Raw genomic sequence first — 27,678 nt, 5'->3', positions numbered from 1 at the left:
CTCCTTATGGATTTCTCAGAGCAAGGCCGGGTTTAAACACAATGTTCAATCCCACTCTTCTTTACTTCACACTCTCATACATTAGCGCTTCATTAGTGTCTCCAAGAAGATTCCAAGCTCAAAGATAAGTTTTTTTTTTTTTTTTTAATGTCCCTTTATATAATTTAAATAATAAAATGCAATATTCTCTTTTTTTCTTCACTGTAGCATCACTTAAATAATAAAATGCAATATTCTCTTTTTTATTTATTTATTGTTTTATCTATACGATAGGATACATACTATTTGGGTTTTTTTTTTTTTTTTTTTTTGACCAATAGCATTACTTAAATAATAAATGTAATATATATTTTTTATCGTTTGATTTAATTCTATCATCCATGTGATAACAAAAAAATTGGCCAATAGCATCATTACAATTAACCAATCCCGTGCGGTAGCACGGGGTCACATACTAGTTATATATAAAGAGGCCCCGAGCTTCTCCATTGTATAGAACATAAGGTACATCTAAATTAAGCAACTTACTGACGTAGTCTTTTGAAAAATTATAATGAGTTTTCTCCCAAGTTTCATGTCCACGGCATCTGTGCCTTATAAATCCTATTCTCGATCTCTCACCAGTACTCATGCAATCCCTTATGGTACTTCAATCCCTGTCCTCACTACCACAAAAAGTTATCGTTGCTACCATCACTACAATAGTACCAGAACTTCTGCAATTGGAAGAACTTTTAGAGCGGTTTGTTGCGAAAACAAAGAAAATGCCGGAGGTGATAGTATTGGCATTGTTAGTTATCATCAAGGCAAGAACTATCTTGTCACAGGCGCAACTGGATTTCTAGCCAAAGGTATTGCTTTCTTGTGCATTAAGTCTTACATACCTTTAAAACATAAGGCTGATTTGGTTGGTTTTTTTTTTTCTTTAATTTTTAATTTTAAGAACAAAAACAAATTTAGAAACTTGATGTTTCTAAGTAGTTATGTTTTTCTTAAACTGAAAATAAAAATAAAAATAAAAACAAAAAATAAATTAGTATACGATTAATATTTAACTAGGCCAGCTTTACGCTTACGCTCAAAGCCCCGTATTACGTCCACAACAATTTCACAATAAATCTTACTTGGTAAGTTATTATTAGTGATAAAAAAAAAAAAATGAAGTGAGTGATGAGCTCAAATTTGAACCAATAACAATTTACCACTAAGGATTTTTGTGAAAATTGTTATGAAAATATTATGGATATAGCATTCCCCAAAAAAATATAAGCGATTTTTGTATAGATCTCCAAAATATTGAACTGTAAACAGTTTCACCAAAAAAAAAAAAATGTTGTAAGTGTGTTGAATAATCATTAACTACCAAATTTTTTAATAATTTAAGGCTTTGATTAATAATGATATTTGTGCTACAATAATTTTATTCTTATGCTCCTCAAGGAGATTTTTTGATTGGCTCCTGCAATAAGTTAGGATACCTAGATTGTTGAACTTATAAGTTGTGCCCACATTTATTTTACTCTACTACATACCTAGATTATTCTGAATATCATGTGATACAACATCTTGTTAGTGGAAAAAACTTAGGTAGTCGCTCTGAATTCTCACAAAGGGTGTGGGCCTCATGGTGGGACCCATGGGGCTCACCTTTTTGTAAGAGCCCGGAACAATACTCCAAAACTACTTAAGAATTGCCCCTTGTTGGTTTATCTAATATATTCTGTTGTGCAGGTTTTATTGAGAAGATGTTACGTACAGTGCCTGATGTGGGGAAAATCTATCTCTTGATCAAGGCAAAGAATAAAGAAGCTGCTATCCACAGACTTAAAACTGAAGTATGATGTACATAATGATTTACTTTTTGTTTCTTTATGTGTGTGTTCATAGTGGACAGACTGAAAAATGAAGTATGTTGTGTAAAGATTATTGTTACGTCTTTGTTTTTGTTTTTTTGGTGTTCGAGCATAGTTAATTAAACCCTATTCAATCTGGTCTGTTGGATCAATAATTCAGTAAACTTGTATCTAATTTGGTCCAGTTGTTTAACTAGTACAATCTAATAAAATCCAACAATTTTTAGTAACCCGTGCAACTCAAACAACTTGTTTTCACCTAGCTGATTTTGTAGTTTTAAAAAAGTTTACCTTAATAAGTTCATTACAATATTGTTTCCTAGTTTAGAGTATGACGAAAATGAAAGATTTTAAAGTAAAGATAATGTTGGACTTTTCAATAAAGATAGTGTTTCAAATTTTAGCCTAGATCGCAATTCATAGGATGAGCAATTAGTGAGATATGCTATAAGCATAGAATATGACTTCTGAGTTTAAGATATGTTGTTATTACTAGAATTTTAAGACATGGTGTAATAAAATTTTATTCAGCAAGGACTTGACTACAATTCTATGACATTTTTTTATTTCAAATATTTTTCGGTATTTACTTTTGAAACCTTGAGTTTGGATTATTTAGTGGCTACTTTTTTACACCTAATTTTGATTAGAAATTTAGGCATGCCTGTGGTAAATTTATTTTAATTTTACATATATATATATATTATGATTTTGCAAACTTATTTAAATTATTTAATTTTTTATTTAATCATATGGTTCGACCTGGCTCTTAAACTAGTTGAACCAGTGACAAAATAACCCAATAATTGAACAAATGAACCAATGACCTGGCTCTTAAAGTGAGTTAGTGTCCGGTCGGGTTTTATATAATAACTGTGTTTGAGTATATTTTTCTATAAAATAAAAGAACTTTTAAATCTTTGTTTATAATCTCAGAGATTTAATTATGATGATTAGATTTTAGAGTCGGAACTTTTCAAGTGCTTGGAACAAATGCATGGGAAATCCTTTAAGGCTTTCATGATGAGGAAGCTGGTTCCAGTAGCTGGGAATGTTTGTGAATCCAATCTGGGGATGGATCCCTATATAGCTAATGAAATCGCAAAGGAAGTTGATGTGATCATAAATTCAGCTGCCGATACAACTTTTGATGAAAGGTTTCGCTCCATCTAGCTTGAATGTGCTTTTTTTTTTTTTTTTTAAAGGTTTTGTTTTTGTTTTTTTGGTGTTCGAGCATAGTTAATTAAACCCTATTCAATCTGGTCTGTTGGATCAATAATTCAGTAAACTTGTATCTAATTTGGTCCAGTTGTTTAACTAGTACAATCTAATAAAATCCAACAATTTTTAGTAACCCGTGCAACTCAAACAACTTGTTTTCACCTAGCTGATTTTGTAGTTTTAAAAAAGTTTACCTTAATAAGTTCATTACAATATTGTTTCCTAGTTTAGAGTATGACGAAAATGAAAGATTTTAAAGTAAAGATAATGTTGGACTTTTCAATAAAGATAGTGTTTCAAATTTTAGCCTAGATCGCAATTCATAGGATGAGCAATTAGTGAGATATGCTATAAGCATAGAATATGACTTCTGAGTTTAAGATATGTTGTTATTACTAGAATTTTAAGACATGGTGTAATAAAATTTTATTCAGCAAGGACTTGACTACAATTCTATGACATTTTTTTATTTCAAATATTTTTCGGTATTTACTTTTGAAACCTTGAGTTTGGATTATTTAGTGGCTACTTTTTTACACCTAATTTTGATTAGAAATTTAGGCATGCCTGTGGTAAATTTATTTTAATTTTACATATATATATATATTATGATTTTGCAAACTTATTTAAATTATTTAATTTTTTATTTAATCATATGGTTCGACCTGGCTCTTAAACTAGTTGAACCAGTGACAAAATAACCCAATAATTGAACAAATGAACCAATGACCTGGCTCTTAAAGTGAGTTAGTGTCCGGTCGGGTTTTATATAATAACTGTGTTTGAGTATATTTTTCTATAAAATAAAAGAACTTTTAAATCTTTGTTTATAATCTCAGAGATTTAATTATGATGATTAGATTTTAGAGTCGGAACTTTTCAAGTGCTTGGAACAAATGCATGGGAAATCCTTTAAGGCTTTCATGATGAGGAAGCTGGTTCCAGTAGCTGGGAATGTTTGTGAATCCAATCTGGGGATGGATCCCTATATAGCTAATGAAATCGCAAAGGAAGTTGATGTGATCATAAATTCAGCTGCCGATACAACTTTTGATGAAAGGTTTCGCTCCATCTAGCTTGAATGTGCTTTTTTTTTTTTTTTTTAAAGGTTGTTTTAACATTTTTTTGTTTTCTTGGTGTTCTCATAAAATTGAATCTTAAATTGTTGTTATATATATATATATATAGGTATGATGTTGCTCTCAACATCAACACAAGAGGACCTTCTCGACTCCTAGGTTTTGCAAAGAAGTGCAAAAAACTTAGCCTTTTCTTGCATGTATCAACTGGTATGCAACTAAGCATAAGCTGTTCTAAATATAAATATATACATTAATATCATAGCTATGATTTTTAAGTGTTGCTTTGTTACGCAGCATATGTCAATGGGGGAGAGACAAGGATTAATTATGGAGAAACCTTTCCACATGGGACAGACAATAGCAGAGGAAAGTGCCACCTCAAAAACCCCTCCAGAATTTATCCCAGTGTTGGATATCATTGCTGAAATAGAGTTGGCTTCAGATTTGAAATTATCTGTGCATGAAAATGTTGTTGCTCAAAAGATGATAGAATTGGGTTTGCAAAGGTAACAAACTGCGCTTAGAAACGCAACATTAATCAATCAAAACCAAGATCCAAGAAAATCATCCTTTAAGGTTCCATACTTTTTCGAGGCGGAAATTATATATAAGGAAAAAAAAATTTCTACCTTTTTTTCTTTTTTGTTTGATAGGAAAAAAAAATCTACCTAATGCAGGCAAAAAGCTACAATTTCCAAAACATGCACGTCTATTTCAACAAATAACCATTATATCCACAGGAATTTACTTTAAAAAAAAAAAAAAAAAAAAGAAGGGGAAAAAGATTTTAGAACATGTTAATAAAAGTCTAAATGCCTAGTGGGTTATGACCACTAATTTATTAAAAAATAAGTTACATAACGGTTAGGAGCAAGGTGATCGATACCATACTGTACCGGTCAGTACTACTGGAATGTACTGTACCTGTATGTGCACCAATACCAAAACGTTAATGTATCGTACTAGTTTAAATACCGGTTGTATTGATTGATTTTGGGGGTGTTTCGGCCGGTACAGAAATAAGCTTTTTTTTTTTTCTTTTTTGTTCATTTTTCTAATTTTTGAATTTTTATAAGGGCGGAATGGTAACTTATTTGCATTAACTTATTAGTATTACTAGTCGTAGACCTACGCATTGCGCATGATAATTTTTTAGATAAAATACTATTTTAGTCCCTAGATTTTATAAAGAGTTTTTTTTTTTTTTTTTTTCTAAAATAGTTTTATCATATTTTTCGTAACTTTTTCTATAGTTTTTTTTACCATCATCATATACTTATTGGTTGATGATTTGCATAACATAGACATTGAATAAGAGGAAGAACTATTCATTAGATTTTTTTAAGTCATGGTGTATGAAGATTATGATTATATATATATATATATATATATTATATATAAGGTTAAATGAAATGTCAAAAAATGAGACTATAAAATTTTCCAACTTTATTTCTAATATAATTTCTAAATTATTGAAGAACATTGCATTTTTAGTTATGATAGGAAATATAATTTCTATAGTTAGAGTTTGATTAGTTTTAAGTTTAGATTTGTATTATTATATTTAATTGTTGATTATTGATTTAATTAAGTGAATGTAATGGTTGATTTTATTGCATTATTAAGTTTTCAATGTCCACTGTATAGTCCTCACTATTTTATTTTTTACTCCTCTTAACCACCTTTTTATTTTCCAAATAACGGTTGTTAATTGACGTTTGATTTTTTTTTTCTTCCTTCATTTATTCGTTATTATTTTGTATATTCACTTCCTAGTTGTAAATTTTATGGTTATCAATAAGAAATAGATATTATGGATGACTTAAATAGGTATAGATGTAGTTACGCTAGTGGTATGTCAAGGCTTTTTTTTTTTTTTTTTTTTCCCTCTTCTGAATTTTCAAGGAAATATGAAAAGCATTTCTCTAGTTTAGTCTCAATTAATTAAGATATCCATAATATATTAATGGAAGTAATAATGAGCCTTGAATTTTTTTTTTTTAAATGTATGAAGTGGTTAGGTTATAGTGATATGTCAAAGTTTTTATTAAAAAAATTTAAAAAATAATTCCAAGGAAATGTAAAAGGTCTTTTTTTGAAAAAAAGAAATTGTGACTTTTTGAATTGTAGAAATATGATTGTTTTAATTACCTTGTTTATAGATTTCATTATTAAGTTATAAACATCTAAATTAAAGTAGATAAATATATAAATGCAAAATTATACGTAAAGTTACAACCGCACAACATAAATATGTATAGATAATATTTTTTTATTATTATTCATGAATTATTATTTCATTGTTTACTTATAAATATCTAAACTAAACATCCATAAGCTTAATTGCAAGTTTGTCAGTGCTCATGCTCACCTAATCAATATACTCTGTCACTGTAATAGAGCAAAAATCTTTGGATGGCAAAACACTTATGTGTTCACGAAGGCCATGGGAGAGATGCTATTAAATAGCATGAGAGGAGATATTCCAGTAGTCATCATCCGCCCAAGTGTAATTGAGAGCTCCATCAAAGAGCCTTTCCCAGGATGGATACAAGGAATCAAGTACCTTTTTAACCTTCACAAAAATATATTCTCTTTGAAGCTTGCTGGAATAATAAAGCTTTACATGTTAAATTCACAATTTCTTAACAATTATAATTTTTAGGATAACTAGTAATTTATCAAAATTCCTTCAATATCATGTATAATTAACTATACCTTTCTTGTTTTCTTAATTATATATACATAAATCAGAATGTTGGATCCATTGATCTTATCCTATGGTAAAGGCCGGCTCCCAGGATTTATTGCAGACCCAAAAGCAGTTATAGACGTGGTAATTTGCTACTTTTTTTTTTTCCTTTCTTGCATTATTAATTGGTTTGATATACCATACAATTCTTTTTCTTTTTCACTTTTCACTAAGAATTGAATCATGAATGCTTTAGGTTCCTTTGGACATGGTTGTCAACGCGTCCATAGCAGCCATAGCAAAGCATGGGATAGCTGCGAAACCTGAATTAAATGTCTACCACGTTGGATCATCTGCTGTAAACCCGCTTTTGTTACATGATTTATTCAAGTTTTCTTGCAATCACTTCACTTGTTCTCCGTTAATGAACTCGGAAAGGAAAAACATACGCATCAATGAAATGAAGTTTTTCAATTCAATGGACAATTTCGCCTCTTACATTTCGGATGAAATAGCTCAAAGAAGTGGTCTAATGGATACAACCATTACAGACTCTAAGTTTCGAGGCAAGCTGGAAATAAGACGCAAGAAGATAGTGGAGCATGCTGTTCACTTGGCTAAAATTTATGAGCCATATATGTTCGATAGGGGAAGGTAATGTCTTTAACTTTGGAATCCTCCCTCACACACATTATTGTGACTCTAATTCATTCATTGCAGCATTTGACAATAAGATGTTGAGAACTAGGGCTAAAAAAAAAAACATAACAATAATAAATAAGTGAATAATGGGGAGGTTTCAAGGCCAACCACAAATAAATTCCTCAAGTCTCCTAAGCAAGAATCATACAAGTGCTTAGGACTTTTGAAAATTTTTAAATCGTCACAAGAATTGACACATTATTAGTAGTAAATTTTCACAAATGAATGAATTAACCAGGGTAAATAGTATATATAAAGCTTCTTTTGAAACTTGGCTCGTATATATGTCTCCAATTTATTTCTCAATTGCATACTATATAGAGCATTTGTCCACGTACATGATATTAAAATACTATACATTATCTACAGAAGTAGGAATAACCTCCGACCCAAGCTTACATCTACGGACAATACCAACCAAAATTGATTATCAATAATAGGTATTACAACTATAAATAGACTCTCACAAAAGAAATCTCAAACATAAACTACCCTAATTAAACACCCAAAGATATTGATGTCTTCACATTAAAACAGTAGAGTCTAGACAAAGCTTAGTCTTTAAAAGATTATCAATAATAGGTATTACAACTATAAATAAAATCTCACAAAAGAAATCTCGAACATAAACTACCCTAATTAAACACCCAAAGATATTGATATCTTCACATTAAAACAGTAGAGTCTAGACAAAGCTTAGTCTTTGCAAGACAAAATTTTGCAATATGAGATTGGCACAAGGCAAAACTTTGCTCCTAAGCCTCACGCACAAAATTTAGCTACACCACCACCTCATTTATCGGGATCGGCACACCTCCTTACTTTTCCTTTTCAATAATGGGATTACCATCTTTGATCAAATTAGTACACATCTTTAATATTCTTATAATCAATGTGAAATTTCAAAATCAGTAAGTAATTTTCTAAACTTCACCTATCATGGGCGTGACTTAACAAAAACAATAGGTTTCTATAAACTGTACTCTAAAACGACCATCCAAATCAAACGCACAATTGATTGTTATTGATCTTAAATCAGAATAAAACTAATTATAGACATAACTAGTCTTTAGAAAGTCCAAGGTGGTTGCAATCCATACATCACCTTGTGTGTTTGCTCAAAATTCTTTCTGCTTATTTCACTAATGTCATAATTAAGCCCATAACATTGTTGCTTACCTCTAGTTATTACTTACGAATGATTTGTCGAGCTACGGTTACAAATGATTTGCTACCAGGTTTGACAATCAAAATACCCAGAAATTGATGGAAGGCATGTCATTGGAAGAGATGAGGGACTTTGGATTCAACGTAGGCAGCATAAACTGGGAGGATTACATATTGAATGTTCATCTTCCAGGTTTCAGAAGGCACGTATTGAAAGGAAGACTTGTATTCTAATATTTATTCTTTTGTTACCAGGATCCCCATACCTTGATAGGGTGTTGGGGATTCTTGTATTTGTGTTTATTGTACCACTTGAATATTGTCCTGAGAAGACTATGAAGTCTGTGTTACGTGCATTATCATTCTCAAATTAATATTGGGATTCCTTTACAAATAATAATAATAATAATAATAATAATAATAAAGTAATATTGGGATGATTCATCTTGTGTGATGTGTCATGTCTTGGATGGAAGAGTACTACAATTTTTTTTTTTTGAAACAAACACATCCACCGGAACCCTAGCTAATATAGCAGAATGGGTCTCTAGGCGCAGGGAGGTTTCATTTGTTGCAAGTGACACACTTGAATAAGGACGGTAGGTTAGCTAGCGTGTAAACGGTCTTGAGTGAGTCAACCGAGGTCACTCAAGACCATTTCTGTGTGGTCTCGAATCTGTTTCTGTGTGGTGGTTGAAGATGGTCTGTGACGAGGGATCTCCTACCAGTGTTCTACTTTGCATTTCAAAATATTAGAAGATATATTCAAACTTCAAAGAATATTATTATTGTCAGTGAATCTCTTGAGATATTGAGAAACTCTTCTATTAATCATTAACATCAAAGAATATTATTATTGTCAGTGAATCTCTTGAGATATTGAGAAACTCTTTTATTAATCAGAAACATTGACTCGCTTCCAAAAAAAAAAAAAAAATCATAAACATTAACTTACCTAAATCTATATCTATATTTATATATATCTAAAAGCTGAAGTGTAGTATTTGTATTGTTACTTTTGTTGAGTCATATCAGCGACCATATCATTATTTTCTTTCCATTAATAAAAAAAATTATTTTATTTTCCCTCTTTTTATATTAGTCTTTTAATTCTTCCATAGTTTTCACTTCAGCTTCCATAACACCCCTGACTTCCTCTCTCCATTATTTTCAACTTTTCATGTAAGCTCTTTAATGCCTCAAACACTCTCTCTCTCTCCTAAAAATCAAAGAGATGATATTTAAACCATTAGACATCCTCTAGATCTTTGTTAACAAGAAGGTGAATGCTTTTGGATTTAGCTCCGACTAGAAAAGAGCTCCTTATAGATTAGCAAGCCTATATTATTGACCGGTGATATTGATACGTTTTTTAAAACCATATGGTATATATGTCAAGCGTAATTTATATATTAGAGTATTAAATGCGAGTTTTTTTAAATAATTTTCTATGCAGTGGTTTGCTCTTCGTTTCAATACTAAAGGTATTCCTAATATTTGTAGTTCTATGTTTTCGTGTGTTTGATAAAATGATCATAAGAAGTGTTTGATAAAATATCATAAGAAAGATTAAAAAAAATGGTCATGTTCATGTAGAAGAACAAATAGGAAGAACAAATGTTGAAGAATACTGTTATGTTAATAAACTTCATTCATAAATGGGTTTTCAACACTAAGAAAATTCCCTAAGGTGTGTTTCATTGGATTTATTGTAACAATGAAGGTAGTAAAAAGAATATTAGGCAAAAATAATTTTGATTCGTCGTCCTCTTCTCCATTAACATATGTTAGTACCTCACCTTTGCAACCAATGACGTCCTAAGCATCTGGGTCCCTGAAAAATTTGCACCATCTCCAAAACTAGAGCCCAAATTCTTTGTCGATCAGCTTCAATGAAAAGAAAGCAAGGAACCAATATTTGATAAAGAATTCAAATGTGCTAGCAGTTGTGGGGTTTTTTTTTTCTTTACCATTGAGACTTCAGAAGTTGAAACAAAGAACAAAGATTTGCATAATTTATACTTCATATTGGGATGCATCTCACCAAAAAAATTATAAGACATATAATATACATACTTATATTACAAATAATCTTTATTTTCATTATCCACATCTTCTTTGCCAAAATATAATAAACTATGTAAAAATTGTAACTCTAATAATAATATAGTAGTTTAGTAAAAACAAGTCAAAGTCCTTTCTAAAACGGTTCACCGAATATCGAAGTTATCAAAAATTATAAGAATGTCTCTTTGTTTGCCTAGGTTTATTTGTTATTTGATGAATAAAAATTGTAAAATTACATTTCAAAAATTGTGTATATGTCTCTCTATTTTTTTTTTAGTCAACTTTATTAATTTTTTAGAAATTTAATATAATATTTATGTTTTAATTAATTAGGAAATCATCTTTTTAAACCATGAATTTTAAAGATGTTAGGACATTTGTGATTTGATGTTAGAAACATATGTCAATATTTTTATATAATTGGCTAATCTTTTGACAAAACGTACTTTACTTGTAATTGGGTAGATCTAGGATGTGTTTAATACTTCATGGAATAAGGTTTCAAGATTCAAGTGTTAAACCCATATAAGTCTATCTAAGAAACAAGTGAAGAAGTGCTAGTTTTTAAAACTCGATAGCTAGCATCAATCGAGGTTTAAAAAACTGTTTCAGCCTGTGGCTCGATAGCTAGCTCAATAGATGGCTATCTATTGAGGTTTATGAAATTCAGTTTTTCAGAACTGATTTCACTCCAATCTGTGAGTATGTGTTTAGGCTTTCTTTTCTCACAACTCTAAACTTATATAAAGATTATTTTAAGGGCCGTCAAAGGTGGCACAGTTACACAAGTGTAGAGCAAAGTCTTGTTCATGCAAATTGTGACCGAAGATAGAATTTGCCCTAATTCATCTTTCTCTTGAAGAAACTGCTGTGTTTGTACACCTTAGGGTTTTGTGATCAAGGAGCTTCATGATCTTCATCGTCTAGATGAACTGAAAAACTTTGCAGCCAACATCTTTCTCAAGTTGGTGATCAAGTCGAGTATTGGGATCCGCGCATCTATTGGTTAGTCACGTACTGGGAGCCATGCATTGAAAAGGAGAGATTGTCACTACAGAACATGTCTAATTGGGTATTGGGGTAAGGGTTCAACTGTAGGTTGGGATAAGGTACTGAGATTCCTTTACTTGAAACCGCTTGTTTTGATAATAGTAGATTCTAGGGAGTGATGACCTTAAAATCACCCGGTGGGGTTTTTGTCGTGTAAGTTTTCCCCATTTATAAACAAATCACTGTGTCAATTTATTTTTTGCTACATTTAATTATTTGGTGATTTGTTTGTGCTGTCACGTATATTGCATGCAAATTGAATTAACTAATTAACTTGGCTAAATCAATTGGTTAATTTATCACAAGGGGTCAATACATTCTTGGCCTATTAAGTGGTATCAGAGCGGGCACACGCTAATTAGGTTTTAATTTTTATTGTGTGATCCATTGATCCCTATTTGTCATGGATAGAGGACAGTCTCTAATTATATCTCATTTATTTGATGGCACTAACTGTGTATACTGGAAAGTATGCATGAGAGCTTTCTTGCAGTCATTAGATGAAAATGTGTGGCAAACTGTGGAGATAGGTTGGACTAAGCTTACAAAAGCACCAGCCGACTGGGATGATGCTAAGATCAAGGTGGCAAACTTCAACAGCAGGACATTGAATGCTCTATTCAGTGTAGTCACGAATGAGAAATTCAAGAAGATATCCTCTACTGAAATTGCTAAGGAATCATGGACCATTCTTCAGATAACTTATGAAGGAACCAAGGCTGTCAAGGATTCAAAACTTCAAAGGCTCACTACTAGCTTTGAAGAGATCAAGATGGAAGAGGATGAGTCATTTGATGAGTTCTATGCCAAGCTCAAGGACATAGTAGACTCAGCATTTAATCTTGAAAAAACCATTCCTGAACCCAAGATTGTGAGAAAGGTGTTCAGATCTCTACCCGAGAGATTTCATGCTAAGATCACCGCAATTGAGGAATCAAAGAATATTGACAAAATTCCTTTGACAAAATTGGTTGGCAATCTACAGACTTATGAGTTGGGTTTAATAAGGATTGGGAAATCAAGAAAGAGTAAGAGCATGACATTGAAGGCCAAAAGCAGTGACACTGATGAGTCTTCAGATGATGAAGATTCTAAGATAAAATCCTATATCATAAGGCAGTTCAAGGAGTTTATGAAGAATGCCAACACGAAAGGATTCGACAAAGACTGAAATCAATCCAGTTCTTTGCAATTCAAGAGTCAAGACAAAAGGAAGAAGAATGCTAAGGATGGTGGTCAGTACACTATTCCCATAGGACCAAAATGCTTTGGGTGTCAGGGTTTCGGTCACATGAAGCAAGAGTGCCCGACTTATCTCAAGACTATCGAAAAAAGCAAGGCACTTGCTGCTACGTTGAGTGACACTAAGTCTGAGGATGATTCCGATAATGACGATGATGGAATTCTAAATGCCTTCACTACCTCTGTAAATCCTACTGAAGGGATTGTTGAAGATATGGATGAAGAAGAGGAATTGGTGGAGTCTAAGTTTGAAAAGATGGATGAACAAGATGACATCCACATAACCTATGCATAGTTATACAAGGTCTCAAAAAAGCATGAGAAGTTGTATAGGTTGGCCACTAAGAAACTTAGTAAAGTGGAGCTTGAGCGAGAAGAAATCTCCACTAAGTTTGATGAAGAAAATCAAATCACTGGAGCACTGAGATTTGAGAATAATTTCTTGGCTGAAAAGACCAAAAAGCTTGAGGTAGAACTGTTCCAAGTTAGAGCCTAGTTAGAAAGAACTTCAAATGTAAAGCTTGATAAGATGCTCAGTCTTCAGAAATCTGCTTCCGATTGAATCGATTTAGGCTATGATTTCCTTTCTCCTAGTATTGCTACTTCTAGTTCTACTATTTTTGTTCCTTCTGCTAATAATGTTGAAACTGGGAACAATAATGTTAAAAATGAATTAGCTGGTGAGAACATAAATAAGGGTAAATCTATCTTGGGAGCACCCCCCAAGCTTGATAAGAAAGAGATTAAGAACCCTAAGGCTAAGAAGGGAAATACTCAAAAGCCAAAACAGAAAAAGCAGCATTTCTATCATCACTGTGGCACAACTAGACATACTCGACCTAATTGCTATAAGTGGTTAGCCACTCAACGGAGCAACAACATGATCGCGTTGGGAAACCAGAATCAATTTCCATCCTCCTTTGCTCCTCTTGGAGATCTTTTCAAAGCCCTCATATTCCTTTCGAACTTGAATGGTTTCAACTCTTCCCCCTCACCATCGAATTAAGGGTTTGCTAAATGAAAAGGTTTTTCCAAGGTGTGGAAGGAAAATGGCTTCAAGTGATTTTGTCACTTTTTCTCTCTCTCGCCTTTTTTTTTTCTTGCATTACTTGTGTGTTTTGCTTTCATATTTTGAGTCAATCTGGTTTTATGCATTGCTTTGTTTAATATGTTTCTGGTTGTTTTCTTTTCAGTTTTGCCTTATTTTGTTTTTCATATAAAAATAAAAATAAAAATTGAAAAATCAGAAAAAAAAAAATACAAAAACAGTATGTTTGTGTACATTGGTACTTGTGTACCTTGGATGGCCATTGAAACAAAGTTTTCTAAACTTTGTATCTTTTGTAGCTTAGATGAGCATCTCTATGCACAACTAAGTAAGTGAGTTTTGTGGCTCGTGTTTGTGATGAGTAAGAATAAGTTATCTCTTGTACTTAACACTCGTATTACTTTTTTTAACAGGAATGACTAAAAAATCCTAAAAGAAATGCATAAATAACCATTTCACCACTGTTGCCCGCCAATTATGAAATGACATTTGTATGTTTTGGCATAGCAAAAGTAGAATGTTAAATGCTTAACATCATTGGCTATTTCTTTTCTATCTCTTATATGCCTATGCATGGTTTGCTTAAAAGAAAAATATGCAAAGAAAAATAAAAGCAAAAAGATCAAAATGATTTATATATGATTGTAAGCGTGTATTCTAGGAGATGTGGAAGTTATAGGATGTACCTCGAAGGTGATAGTCCCCATCAAACAGTTATAATTGTGTGTGAGTTAAAGTGATTATCTCATATTTCAAATCGTTATAACTTGTAGACACCTATGCAATCTTGCTATGTTTTTCACACACAACACGCAATATTCTTTACTACTTTTGATACATGTGCAGGTACAATGTAATTTGGCCATCACAAGGAATACGTGTATTAATGTATACTCACTAAACTGTCTTAACTTATTTTTGAAATATAAAATTGATTAGACTTATTTAGTGTATGTGTGTGTGTGTGTGTGTGTTTGGGATCTAAAAGCTGATTTTTTTTTTTTTTTGGTTGAGAGATGATTTTGAGAGCTTAAAACATTGTTTAGATTGTTGGTTATGTAGCATGTTTGATTGTATTCATGTCTGTGTTTTTTTTCCCTTGAAAAACTATTTTTAGGTAACCTCAATAGCTAAGCTATCTATCGAGACTCTTCAGCTGCTTTTTATCGCATTCTTAATAACTCTTGATAGCTACTTCGATCCATCGTGAAACCTTCTGGATGCTCGATAGATTCTCGATAGCTACCTCGATCCATCGAGTTTCTTTGATTTGGAAACCTCCGAACAGCTCCTCGATAGCTTGTTCAATAGCTTTTTCTCGCGCCTTTTTAATTCTCAACAGCTCTCGATCTGTCGAGAATTATGATTTCCTATATATACGTGCAGCGCGATTTCAGATTCACTTCTCTTCGATCTCTCTCAATAGCCTTCGTCTCTTCACCTCCCCAAACTCCTCTCTCTCACTCTAAACTTCATCCTCAGTTGATTTTCAACCTAGATCAAGTGTTTTGTCACTGGTAAGGTTCCTAAATCCTTCATTCTTCATGCATTTCATGCATTAGACCTAGGTTTTTGGGTTTTTGAAAAATTTTTTAGGGTTTTTCAAAATTGGTGAAGTTTTTGCAAAATTTTTGTGATGGGTTTTGCTTAAATAAGTTTCAAAACATCATGCATTGCATCTCACTTGCATTATAAAAATATTTTCATGCATTATAGATGTCTGTTATATTTGTTGCAATGTTTTGTGCTGGTATGTTTGGATTGGGCTAAGCCCACGATGTTTTTAAGTTTGCATGTCACATGTTCATGTATTTTCATTCATATGTACCTTTAAGTTTCTATATTCTATATATATATATTGTGTTGTTGGTACTTTTTTGATTGTCTCTTTCTCTCCCTCTATCTCTTTTTCTTGCGTTAGTTGCTTCATGGCACCCAAAAGCAAATCTACTCTGTCCCAGAACTCTCTGCATTCTGGGGCATCTTCTTTCTCTGACCCCACTCCTTCTTCTGTTCGATTGAGTGATGAGAGGGCCCGTAAGGACTTCTCGGATAACTTTTATAGACGAGGCATTCATTCGGAATGCCAAGTCATCTTATCAGATTTTTCCAATACTGACCTACCCACTGTCATCTACAGTCGAGGTTGGGAGTCACTGTGTGGCATCCTAGTCACCTGTCCCTCCGTGATCATACAAGCGTTTTACTCCAACATGCATGAATTTGATTCTTTAGCACCTTAGTTTTCTAATCACGTTCAAGGTACGCATATTGTGGTCACTCCGGATATTGTATCCGAGGTGCTCCATGTCCCGAGGGTAGCATATCCTGACTACCCCGATTGTGATTGTCTAAGGATTGTGTCCAAAGATGAGCTTATGACTTTATTTTGTGAGACTCCGTCTTCTTGGGGTGATCGTCAAAACACCCGTTGCTCAACCTTTGCTAAAGATCCAAGATTTTTGAACATGGTGAAGAAATTTATCCTTCATCCTTTGTCACACTATAACACTATCACAGAACCTCGTGTTCGCTTTTTGTTATCCCTCATTGAGGATCTTTCTATTGACTTCCCTTCTCACTTTATCTTTTCTCTCATAGATGTCTATAAGGACACGGCGACCCGTGATAAACTCATCTTTCCTTCAGCTATCACGAGGTTTCTTTGCCATTTTTCTGTCTCCTTTCCTCCGTCCGATCACTTCTTCGTCATGGGTGCCATTGACGCAACTACTGTTAGATCGAGTGATGCTCAACTTTGCCCAAGGCGGACGCAGATTGAGACGGTAGCTCCTTCAGCTCCATCCACCTCTGCTCCTTCTTCTTCAGTGGGTGGAGTGACACTTGAGGCCATAATGGCATAACTTATACGCATGGATGCTCGCCTTGACACTCTCAGTGATGAGTTGTGTCAGGTGAACACTCGTGTTGGTCGTATCGCACGATGACAGGCTGTCATGGGTGGTTTCACTGTCGCATCCTCTCTTTCTTCGCCAGCCTCTGGGGATGAGAGTGACAATAGTTCCGACAGTGAGGATGCTGATAAGGACGATGATGCTAGCTCACCTAGTGACAATGAGATGTCTACTTGATATACTTGCCCTTTGTCACTTGAGACAAAAAGGGGAAGTAGTTTTGATATGAGAGTAGTCATACACATAGGAGGAGGATTAGTATAGGAGATTTTTGTTAGGGGGAGTTTCCATATTCTTTGAGGGATGTAGTGAGGTTCTTATGTAATTTCTTTTCTTTTATTTTACATTTACCTCATGTATATTGGTCTTGTGACCATTTGACCTATATTGTACTTATCATTGGATATATATATATATATATATGTTGATATATGTTTTTCACCTATCTCTCCATGTGTAGTTTCTTTTCTATCTTTATATAAATGTTTCTTATTTATTGTACGCAATCTATTATTTCTGTTTCACACTAAGATGCCGTGATAAGTTTTGTTTAAAGTGTTTTAGAAATTCAGGTTGTCAAAGTCTATTCGTCATAAACTATCTTCTTGCAAAATTTTTCAAGAGTTTGTGTTAGGATAGATTTTATTGTATTCAACAAGTGATTTATGATTCATTTGTCTGTTGTGGTTTTGTCACAGATTTCCAAAATGGCGAGATTGTTAGGACATATGTGATTTGATGTTAGGAGCATATGTCAATATTTTTATATTATTGGCTAATCCTTTGACAAAACGCACTTTACTTGTAATTGGGTAGATCTGGGATGTATTTAATACTTCATGGAACAAGGTTTCAAGATTCAAGTGTTAAAGTCATGCAAGTCTGTTCAAGAAACAAGTGAAGAAGTGCTGGTTTTTAAAGCTCAACAACTAGCATCTATCGAGGTTTAAAAGCTGTTTCAACTCGTGGCTCGACAACTAGCTCGATAGATGGCTATTTATCGAGGTTTACGAAATTTAGTTTTTCAAAGCTAATTTCACTCCAATCCGTGAGTATGTGTTTAGGCTTTCTTTTCTCACAACTCTAAACATATATAAGGATTATTTTAAGGGCCGTCAAATGTGGCACAGTTGCACAAGTGTAGAGCAAAGTCTTTTTCATGCAAATTGTGACCGGAGACAGAATTTGCCCTAGTTCCTCTTTCTCTTGAAGAAGCTGCTGTGTTTGTACACCTTAGGGTTTTGTGACCAAGGAGTTTCATGATTTTCATCGTTTGGATGAACTGAAGAACTTTGTAGCCAACATCTTTCTCAAGTTGGTGATCAAGTCACGTACTGAGATACGCACATCTATTGGTTAGTCACGTATTGGGAGCTGTGCATTGAAAAGGAGAGATTGTCACTACAGAACAAGTCTAATTGGGCATTGAGGTAAAGGTTCAATTGTAGGTTGGTATAAGGTACTGAGATTCCTTTACTTGTAACCACTTGTTTTGATAATAGTGGATTCTTGGGAGTGGTAACCTTAAAATCATCCGGTGGAGTTTTTGCCGTGTAGGTTTTCTCTATTCGTAAACAAATCACCATGTCAATTTATTTTCCCTTGCATTTAGTTATTTGGTGATTTGTTTATGCTACCATGCATATTGCATGCAAATTGAATTAACTAATTAACTTGGCTAAATCAATTGGTTAATTTATCACAAGGGGTCAATACATTCTTGGCTTATCAATATATTTATATATAAACGAAACGTTTGACTTTTGGTTGACCACTACTCATTGCTCCATGTGGCTACATAAATTAATGCCACATATACATTTAAAAACACAGAACAGTGGTGCCTTTTTATTTTTCAATAGACACATTTTTGGTTAATAAACACTTTTTCATTCAATATGCACATTTTCGGTCAATAGACACATTTTGGTATATCCAATATGAAGGGTTATGACATTTTAATAGACACCCTTTGGTATATCAAATTTAAAGGGTTATGATATTTCAATAAACACCTTTTGGCAAATATATTACAACCTATCTTATATATACCTTTATATACAACACAAATTATACTAGAGACGCAACATTTTGTTTCTTATTTCTTCCCACAAAAAATAAATAAAATAACATTGTTTTCTTTTGCCTAACTAATAAAACTTTGTGCTTTTCTTTCAATATATATAATTTTTTAATTTCATGCATTTCTTTTTCTACTCCAACTAAAAAATAATGGCTTTTTTTTTCCTAGAAGCTCATTCAATAGCTATTCTCGTGCATCGCATGGGTTAGTAACTAGTATATATAAAAACAGAAACCTAATACAAGAGTGCATGAGATCCTACCATGTAATTTTGTATTTAACATTTTAAGTATTAAAAACAAAAGCAAAAATAATGATAATTAAAGACTAATAGTAATAACTAACCAAATAAGGTTCTAGGGAGAGATAGAGAAACACGAAAATATTGTGGATTGTTAAATGAAATAAAATATTTCAGTATTACCAAAATAAAAGATCTGAGACTAACAAAGCATTTGTAAGAGAGTGGAAGAGGAATCTAAGGGGCCTTTACCTCCGTCATACTAGCCTCCCACCACCATCATGCTGTCGAAACCCCCTATAAGTTTGTTTTTTTTTTTCTTTTTTCTTTTTAAATTATGGGCTTAAATATGATTTAGGCTTAGGTAATTTGGTTGGATAGTTATTATTATTATTTTTTTTGGTATAAAAGTGGAGAGAATATTTAAGTTCGCAATATAAAGTCATATTCTACTATGATTTTAAATCATTTATAAGACACTACATACACACTTGCCCACACCATATCTTAATATTTCACTATCAATGAGTGAAAGATGGTGAGAGACTTGGGTATACTTTTATTTCATGGTATGCAATCTATGAACACAATACAAATTAGTTGATTTTTATGGTCCTATTACTCTTTAGCATTTAATTTTGGTTTCATGATTTTCTTAAAAAATAATCTTATCTTGAGAAGGCTACAAATGTGGAGTGAAACTACTAAACTAAATTTTAATATGTCAAAATGTATATGTTTCTTTGATCTAATTTAGTTTACATTTTCTTTATAAATATATATATATACAGCATTCTCTAAAACTATTTTACCTAAAATATCATAAAATTATCTGTGCGTCGCACAGACAACTTACTAGTCTATATATATCTAAAAATTGAAATGCAGCATTTAATGTTGCTGCACTCCTCTTGAGCCACATTAGCGTCACATCATCAACGTATTTTCAACATTTTCTCTCTCCTTTTAAATTATTTTTCTCCTTATTAATTTCCCACTTTACAATTACACATTTTTCAACATTTACTTACTTTTACCTTTTTATCTCCCTACTACTCTATACTTTGACCTTACAATTTCTCTATCCCTTCATCTTCCTTTCATTTTGACTCTTCTTCTCCTCATTTTTTTTACTATAAAAATTTGTTTTTTCTCTTCCATTCAATCCATATTTTTCTCACACAAAAAGGTGAATACTCTCTTGATGGATTTTCTTTCTCTTGATGGATTTTTAATTCTTTATTACACCTCTAATTTAGATTGATGAATTTTTATATTTAACTCCACTTTAGGTTGACATGATTTGGTTATATTTTAATTTTTTTTATCTTTTTTTTTTTTTTGGTTACATTTTATCCAATGAAATTACAAAATGATTCAATGATACCCTAATACACATCATGACTTGGATAATTTGATATTTACAACTATACATTTTCTTTTGAATATTCTTCTACTCATCTTCTTTTATATAATTTTGTAATTTGTCTCACATTCTCTTCCCAAAAAATGTGATTATTTCTCTCTCTCTCTCTCTCTCTCTCTCTCTCTCTTAGTAATTCTTTCTTGCAACTCTATTTTATATTGATATATATATATATATTCTCTCTCTCTCTCTCTCTCTCTCTCTCTCTCTCTCTTAGTAATTCTTTCTTGCAACTCTATTTTATATTGATATATATATATATATATATATTTATTGACACACTTTGGTGGTGTGTTTTTTAAGTTATTTATCACATGTACTCTCTATCCCTCTTATAGTTTTGATTTGAATTAATATTTAGATATTTTAGAAGTGAGAATTTGAGTTTATATCAAAATACAATTTACATAATTATGTATTTGAATGTATCTGAAAATTATTTGAATAATATCAATTGTAAATTTGTGATGAGGTTTGGTTATCATGATAATCTTCTTAAGAGAATGAGAAATTCAAATAATTAATTTTGGAACTTAAAAATTTAGGTGTAGAAAAAAAAATCATAACAAACTATACAAAAGTTTGAATAATATAGATCACTTGAAAAAAGAATAGTATTTCTATCTTTTATCACAAAAAAAATGGAATAATATCAATCAAATTAATGCACCTAAGTTTTTCAAAAGAAAAAAAAAAAAAAAACTCAAAATAATAGAATGATATATTTGTAGAGATGGAGAGATGGAAAATAATTTTAGAATAATATCTCCAATACGTTTTGGAGAAAAATCATACATTATACCGCGCTACAAACTAGTTGTATATTCCCACGTATCACGTGGGTATGTGACTAGTTTTATATAATTTGTTAAAACTTTAATACAATTAGTTTAGGTGTTGTACTTTTCATAAAAAGACTTTAGGTATTGTAATTTACTTTTGCATTGACCAATAACCTACACAATTGAATATAATTAATATTTACAAAAGATAATATTGTTTTGCTTTATTGCTTAGTAATATATTATTCGGTTGAATTCAATGAAAAGCTACCTACAATACTTAAAAGAACTGCATCTAAATTTTATCTTTATACTTCCTATTAAAACAAGTGAATTACAGTACTTTCTCATTCAATGTTTCTAAACGAAGCACTCCTCCCATAGTCCCATTTTAAAACACAAAATGGTCTAAAAGACCATTTTTATTGATTTGCTTGAATTTTTATTGCTTTTAGCCTTCCATCTCACAGCCCTGCCTTAAAACCAAATCTCAAGCATGACTCAATCAGCAAGTTGGTTTGGCAAAACAAGCAAAATGAAGGCCGAAGCCTCAAAATTCTTAGATGTTATTGATCAAAGAGGTTTTACAGATGAAGCTTGTCAAATCATATACCAACATTTGAGTAAACTTTTATTGTAATTTTACACGCACGCACACACACATACACGCACAAAAAAACAAAGGTCGAAGCAAACACTGAAAACCAGAATTGTTCGAATCCTGATCTTGAATTAATAATAACTTTAAAATACAGGTACATTACTGATTTCATGGCCATCTGTTCAAAATCATCATAGAGGAGAGGTGAGGCGAGGGATGAGAACCTTTACACTGAGCATATTGGGGCAGAGCTGGTATGGAGTCATCTTGCTTCCCAACAGCATGTTGATAAACACAGAGGATTACATTGCTGAAAGCAAGAGAAATAAAGTAATTAAACATAACTACCATCAAGCTTTCAATAGTTATTACTGTTAAAAACAAGTAATTATGGCGTCATCATTCATCAATCCCAACATTATATAAATGCATGCCAGAACAACAGAAAAATGACCGAGTTGTTCATAGCATGATTAAAGAATACATAGGAGGGAGATGAACCATGTAACCAGAAGTAACTTACATTGTGCCAGCGATGAAGGCAAGCGAAAGATTAAATCCGAATATATAAGAAGAAACCAATGCTGTGAAAAGCATTGCCACTGAAGTAGAATACACCAGCACAGCATGAGGAAGCTAATAAAAATGGGAACTTCAATCGCAAAGTGCAGAAAATGAAGGATGGCAGATGTCTTTTCACTTTTATGGGCTGAAAAATAACTAACGATTGCAAAAGAAATCTCGCTATGAAATGCCAAGGAATATTTCAGGGCATTATATAAAATCACGTAAATGCATTTCTGTTAATGTCTCACAAGATTCAAGGTCATATTTCCCTGACTGGCATACCTTCACAATATTGTCAGCATACTTCATTACCATAGATACAGCAAGGCCACTGCACATAAGACAATTTAAGCAGATTGTATTAAAGGACAGGGAGTGAGAAATCTAGGACTAAGCAAAAGCTAAAGCGTGCAAATAAGCTACATTTTACGAAGCCAAATGAGATATTTAAGATACCTTTGTGCCTGATTGAGAATCATGAGAACTGTAATAAATATCCATAGAAGAATCCCCTGAAAAAAAGACACTAACTTCTAAACTAAAAGTTCTTCAATTCTAATCAGAAAAGAAGAATATTCCACTTCTAAGGCAGTAAAGAATCTTTTAAATAATGCCTTCACAGGGGGAAAGTGGAGAGGATAGACCGATTGTAAGAGGAGAATCAGAAACAGAGACTAGAATTAATTGTTCATCACTGCATTTAAAAAAGAGAGAGAGAGACTAGAATTACTTGTTCATCACTGCATCAAAATCTTGGGTCATCATAGCAACAGCATTAAAAACCATACCAAATATATATAACCAGAAGTTTTGCACATTTATGTTTCTCGAAGGACGCTTTTTCATTATAGCCTGTGAAAAATGAAAATCATAAGCAATGGATCACTCTACTGAGAGTTTTCACTTTTTTAACTCAATGGATCACTAAAAAACTTCAATCAGTCTTACAAAATCTATCAATTAACAAAAATCAACCCAATCATTGATCAAGTTTTGTAGGGTTAGGATTCAAACAGTAAATGACTAAATGACAGACATGAATTGTAGTTCAGAAGAACTAGAGTGCAAACTGTGTACTTAAAAAGCTCACCTCAGTGTACACTCCTGCAAAACCACTTAAGAGTGCCATGACCTGCAAAGAAATCACCCCCAATTATGATAACAAGAACCTTAAGCTATAAAATGTTTTCCTCTGGTTTTTCTTTTTTCTTCATTGTTGTATTAAGAGTATCTAAATTTTTGGTTAACTCACATTGGCCATCACCCAACCTTGAACAGGAGTTAGAAAAACATCATCAGAACTGCAAAAACAATGTAATCTTCTAAGGCAAAGACAATTAGTTGAAAGTAGAAAAAAAAAAAAAAATTTGAATTTCAAGAAAAGATTATACAAATAATATAGTTAGAAATGATGTTCAGTAATTCCTACTTCTCAAGCACATGGCTGTATGCACCAAGATATCATCACTTCATAAAAGTGATATTAGATTTAGTAAATAATATTTTCATTCATTACTAGACTACATCTTGTCCTGTAACATAGACATGAATCACACATCCATCAGTATGGGATTGTACATGTGAAAATTTCAATAGTATCTTTAAGATCAACATTCCAAAACTCAAAAAACAAGTAACAAGTCTGAAACAGTCCATAAATAAGATGTGTGAGAAATCTTACTTTGTTTTTAGCTGAGTAATGATGCACCCAATACATAGTTGAATTAAAGCCACCCATTGCATATTGCTTAACCTGAAAGAATATATAATTGGAACGCAAAACTCAATAAAAATTTTGCAGTCCTAATTGGTATGGCTTAAATTCTTAATTTGTTTAAATTGGCTTTTTTCCTTAATCTTTCACTCTCAGTCCTCAGATACATAGCCCAAGAGCAGCTAAATTAGTACATATATTCATGCTCATGGATGCATTTCACATTCCAAATATGTTTTTGAATTTATAAACTAGACAAAGAAAAAGAAAAAAAAAGGAACCAATTTTGTTTGATCTCTTTCTCCTGTTTGGGCCAACATTCTTAACATTAAATATTTCTAAGAGTATCAACAAGATGACATGTAAAGTTGTAAACCAAATGAATTATTATGACTCTTCCATCTTCACTGTATTTGTTAAGGGGCTTTTGCAAACGTTTTCCATGATGAAATGAAAAAAATCCAATGTAAATGATGGTAAGGACTTACTTCTTCTTAAGTATAATTCTATACAAAACGCAAGTACTGATAATATTCAGTTTTTTTTAAGTATTTGATAACCTGCGGCATCTAGACGCTGAAGGATGTGGTACTGCAACATAAAAGAGAAGAACACACATTAATCAAACTTCAGCAAGCAAGAATACCAATGGAATTGTGACTACCAAAAATAAAATTAAAAGCGATTTCCACAACTAACCTGGAGCAGATTTTTTTACTAGGTAAAGTAATGGGGGCATACAATAACTTCATCAAATGTTGTACTCAACCTAGTTCAAAGGCAGAACAAGAAACAAAAAATAAATAGAGATATGATTGGAATAAAAATGTGAACTCAAACTAAAAATATAGTTGAAAAACTAGGATGAAACAAAATGTGCATTTCTTCTTAGATATGGTGAAATCATTTGGTGCACGCTGTGTAATATCAATATGCCCTCCTCTCACGTCAGAGTGAGCTCTACACGTGAGCCCTACAGATCGGACCCACCATTATGTGAAGTAAGTCGAGTGTACAGAATAATTTATTCTGAATATGATCATTCTAACTTAATGAGAACATTAAATCACAAGTATTATGAAAACTTAGCATAAAAACAAACAAGGAAAACTTGTTATCTTCACTAACACCTTCACTTCTCCAGTTCTCCATATTCTTGCCAAGGCTAAAAGTGATAACCCACATTTCAAAGTCTCTACCTAATTCAATAAGAGAGTGAATAAATCAATACCCATTTCTTTGATTACCTAAAATAATGACATATATCTATTCATTTGATAGGTAAGATTGAACCTGAGACCTAGCAAATTGAATGTTGCACATAAATTACACTTGAAACATTGATTGATGTCTTTTTTTTTTTTTCTGAAAATTATTCTTGTGCTTACCATAAAATTTGTAGTGGTAATACTATACTCGTACTTGCCATTTCTTTTAGACCACAATAAGTATACTTTGCGAGCTCGTAAGAAGTGTCAATGCAACTACTACAATGATCCTATAACAAATTAAAACAAACAAAATTATATAATTTACTTGCTAGTCTCTATAAATTAAAACTTGGGTTTTGATTAGAATTTGAAATATATATATATATATATATACTTGAGCTTCCATTTGGACCAGTCAATGGTGGTATCTCCCAAGGTGGCCACATTAGTCACTGAAAGAGCTTTCTAGCTTTCTATGATGTCTACACCACCATTACCATCTTCACCCTTTTCCCAAAAAAAAATAAATATATAAATTAAGGAGAAAATTTGGTTAAAAACTTATTTAACATCTTTTTATTAGATGTGAATTTCTCCATTAGATTAAATTTTCTTCTTATATTCTTCATGTTTACAAAATTTCCAAAAAAATCAAATATTAATAGTTATATTATTAATCAAATGTTTAAATTTTTAATTTTTCATAGCCTAAAATTATGCACAAAAGATAAGTTTATTAATAAAATAGTAAATAATATCTAATTAGCACGAAATTTGACATAATTATTTAGATTTTCAAAATATGTAATCATATTTTTTTTTTTGGGAATTGTAGCTATTGGCTACAATCCTGCAACCAAGCTTGTAGCGAAACTTTGTCCATAAATTAAGGGTCCATTTGGATAGCACTTATTGTTGCTAAAAGTTGATAAAAACTGATTGTTGCTGAAAATACTGTAGCAAAATAATTTTTAAATGTGTGAATAGTGTTGTGGGACCCACTTTTAATATTAAATATTGCGTGAACAGTGCATGCACAGTGAATTTTGTCCCCCAAAGTCAACAAGTGCGGCAAAAAACAAAAAAAAAAAAAAAGAGAAAACGCGAAGCTGGAAAACGCACCGCAACTAACCTTCCTATCCAAACCCACACTAAATAGATGGGTACATATATGGGTACCACATGAGTGAAGAGAAAAAGAAAGGTACTTGATCTTTGAGTTTTCTATATTCCATTTCCATATCTTTGTGTCCTCTTCAGAAGTCTCTCTCTCTCTCTCTCTCTCTCTCAGATTCTGTTTTGGATTCACATGGCTAGATAGCAAAGGCGCGTTTTCTGAAAACACGAGACAAACTAACAAAGTGCAACTCAGCTTAATAATACAAATAATATTTTTCTGTATGCATTATTATTCTTTGGTTTTCAAAAGAAATCAAATTTAAAAGAAGCTTCTCAACAATGAAAATAAAAATCAAATTTAAAAGATATATATAGTAAAGTGTCTTGAAATAATTCAAATGGTACTCGTCCATATTTTCAATAAAAACATTAAGGGCTCAAGATGGTGTCAATTTAGGAACAATTTATCTAGTTTTTTTGCTAAAAACCTTTTAGTGAAAGTGCTATAAATAAAAAGTAAAAATTAAATAAAGTAAATAGATAACTCAAGTGAGACCTGCAAATAATAAAAATAAAAATAAAAAAGTTATAAACTAGTTTATAAGAAGCACCAAGTTCGACTCAAATATGTACTAGTAGACAGAGATACTAAAATTAAGAATGATTAGGAGGTTTTACATAAGATTGGCAATTCATGTTTAACCATATATAGGTCAACCCATACACATTCTATTTATTAACAGTTTTAACTTTTAAGACCCATCAAGCCTAACAACCAACTAAGCAACACAATTTGGGTAACCTTTTAACAAATAGGCCAAGTTGCCATGTTGATGACCCAAATATGGCTTTTTTCAAACCTTTTTAACAATTAATAATTAAACAAAAACTTCTA

The 27,678-nt window shown here is 32.1% G+C and overlaps 2 pseudogenes; one reads left to right on the top strand and one right to left on the bottom strand.

Moving 5' to 3' along the window:
- Window positions 1-509: 509 nt before the first annotated feature.
- On the top strand, window positions 510-9,087 carry LOC112007637 (fatty acyl-CoA reductase 2, chloroplastic-like; annotated as a pseudogene).
- Window positions 9,088-22,340: 13,253 nt separating this feature from the next.
- LOC112007638 (CMP-sialic acid transporter 2-like) lies at window positions 22,341-26,905 on the bottom strand (annotated as a pseudogene).
- Between the last annotated feature and the right edge of the window lie 773 nt (window positions 26,906-27,678).

This window comes from Quercus suber, unplaced genomic scaffold (genome assembly GCF_002906115.3).
Source record: "Quercus suber isolate HL8 unplaced genomic scaffold, Cork oak 2.0 scaffold_659, whole genome shotgun sequence".
Lineage (NCBI taxonomy): Eukaryota > Viridiplantae > Streptophyta > Magnoliopsida > Fagales > Fagaceae > Quercus > Quercus suber.
This window is presented reverse-complemented; position numbering and strand designations above follow the sequence as displayed.